Genomic DNA, 2,647 nt, shown 5'->3' on the forward strand with positions numbered 1-2,647 from the left:
GATTCCGCGCCCCTCTCCCAGCCCCGCGCGGAGCCCGGCCTCCTTCAACCCCAGCGCTGGGGGCGCCAGCCCGGCACCCATCCTGCGGCTCCCGGGGAGGGGTCGGGGAGAGGAACCCGCCAACGCTCCGCCCTGGGGAGCGCCACTCAGTGGGTGGGGGCTCTGGGAGACGTCTCGATCCGCGCCCCTGGGTCAGATTGAGGTGAGAAGGCGGTTTGGTACCCACCCCTACCTTTCCCTACTAGGGACTGTCTGATTCCCTAGTGAAATGAGACACCCTTGACCGCTATCAGAGACACCTCGATCCGGATCGCTCCAAGCAGTTCTTTAATATCGACCTTTCCAGGGAACCTGGAGTCCCCATGTCGCTTTCATAGGTACCCTATTGCATAGATTCCAAAATAGCACTCTCCGCGCTCCCCTATACACTACACACACCTCCACTGGGTTGTGTTGTCCTCTAAGCCATCTACGAACAACCTAATAATCCTGGACCCCTGTTAACCCCTTTCGACCCTTTTCTGACCCTGGGCCCTTCTTAACTGCAGGCTGACCCTAGTCTCCCGGTGAGTGCCTCATGCTGTGCATACTGATCCCAGCTCACTGATCCTCCCACACTAGTCCAGGATCCTTAGTGAGGATTCTGTCCTTAGAGGTGAGAAGAAGCAACTCCTTCTAATGGTCCTGAACATTAACAGGCCGCCTTTCTCCTAGGGTTTCAGCTACACTGGAGGGGCCGCTGATGCGATATCTGGGGGCTATATAGGAGCAGCCCCACCCCCCCCCCAACCCCGCGGTGATTCTGGGCTTCACCGTTGATGATGGGGTGGGAGCTGTAGTTTAGGCCCCCAAGCCTTCTCAGCCCATGTTTGCTGGCAGTCCCTCAGTTTTCTCAATGAAGCCATCACCCCTTCACTCCTTACTTGTTCCAGGCTTGGTCCCAGGTAGAGAGGCACAAGCCCTTGTAGGGGCCCCAGGCAGTCAGGGAAGTGGGCAGGTGGGCCAGGACAGGGCTGGGGAGGTCAGGCCCAGCTCCGGGGGTGGCTGTGCTGGGAAAAGAAACTTATTGATCTAGCCCAGCCCAATCGAACACAAGGCTGCCTGGGCAAAGGGCGATTTAATTAAGAAGACACGAGGCTCTTATTTACCTGTGGGCACCCGCTCACTGTGCAGACAGCTGTCCCTCAACACTGACCCACAGACCTGCTTGTGGGCCTGGAGACGAAGCTGTGCTGCAGGCATCTCTGTCCTCACTTGCCAGGGGAATCCCAGCCCAGTGCCAGTGAAAGCTGTCTGTGCTGGGGCAAAGGTCTGGAGGAATGGAGAGGTTTGGAGAGGGGCAAGGGGCAGAGCAAGAGATGAAGGGTCATGGAAGGACAACTAAGAGACAGAGAGAGGCGGAGTTATGGCAGAAACAAGGGCAGAGATGGGCAGAGGCACAGAGAGAGCTGGAGTCCGGGGCCAGGATGGCACTTCCTCCCTCCAGAGATTGATCTGTATTCTTCTTCTAAAGGGGAGATGTTTCGCCTTCAATACGATGCCTTCAGAGTAACACAAAGGTAAGAGTGCGTTTCAGTGTCCTCCTCTCACCCTGGTCAGTGTGAATCCCACCCCCTACCCAATAGGAGGCCTGGCCTGGTGTAGCCCAGGTTGGCCCAAATTCAGATTCCCAGGACATAGTTCTTTCAGGAAGTTCAGCCTCAATCCAAGGAGGTGATAAAATGTAGAAACAGAGTCCCCAGAAAGAACAGAAAAAGATGGACACAGAGAGATGGTCTCTCTCTCTCACACACACACAGAGCTGGGAGAAATTAAGATGGGGAGACACAAGACCGAAGACTTTCCAAACCTTCCCTTCCTTCCAGACAGATATCCAGTTCCTCTTCTCCCTGTGGAAGCTTCTTGTGATTCTGCCAACCAGAGGGGCACAGGGCTCCACCACTTCCCTCTCTTGCAGGACCACATGAATCAGAGTATGGCTCTTTAACCTTCACTTCATTTCCTCAGAAAAAGAACTCTCAACTCCACCAGGGCTCCTTCTTGCTTGCTTCTCCCTACACTGCACAGAGCCACAGTAGCTCCTCATTAAGGGCTGGATGATTTGAGAAAGGCCAGGAGAGGGGCTGGGATCCTAGAATCCTCATGTGAGAGACCATAGGAGTCTGGAGCCCTAAACCAGGGCTGAGTCAAGGGGAAACCCACCCAGGTTTTCTTGGGGAGTCAGTGCAGACCCCACTCAGGCTTCTACCCCATGGTGAACCATAATGGGGAACTGAAGCACGCCCCAGGGGGTGGGAAGAAGCAGAGGGAGAGGCAGAGAGAGGCAAAGGGTGCTTAGAAGAGGGAAGCTGGAAGAAGCCCTGGTCAGCCCTGGCCATGTAGGGCTAGAGAAAGAGGCAGGACAGGGCTAGAAGGAGGGGGAGTGTGAAAGTGTATCCATCACACCTAAAATACAAGGTAAGCAGAGTGGGCTCAGAGAGAGGAGCCTCCCAGGTGGGAGAGGGTAGCTGCCCAGGAGATGCCCCATGCTGTCCCACCTTCATCCTTGATGACATTCTGAGGCCCCAAAGGATGCCCCCCTTCTCTATCCTAAGCAGGGACATAAAAGTTCTTTCTCTCACTTCCTCTTCACACTGTGAGAAGGCTG

At 55.4% G+C, this 2,647-nt stretch overlaps 1 protein-coding gene across 1 annotated transcript in view; it reads right to left on the reverse strand.

Annotated features, from left to right (window-relative positions):
* Positions 1–2,647, reverse strand: part of MYOD1 (myogenic differentiation 1) — a 16,212-nt gene that overhangs the window by 926 nt on the left and 12,639 nt on the right. The window lies entirely within an intron of this gene.

The sequence above is a fragment of the Bison bison genome, unplaced genomic scaffold (genome assembly GCF_000754665.1).
Source record: "Bison bison bison isolate TAMUID 2011002044 unplaced genomic scaffold, Bison_UMD1.0 scf7180017864518, whole genome shotgun sequence".
NCBI classification, from domain to species: domain Eukaryota; kingdom Metazoa; phylum Chordata; class Mammalia; order Artiodactyla; family Bovidae; genus Bison; species Bison bison.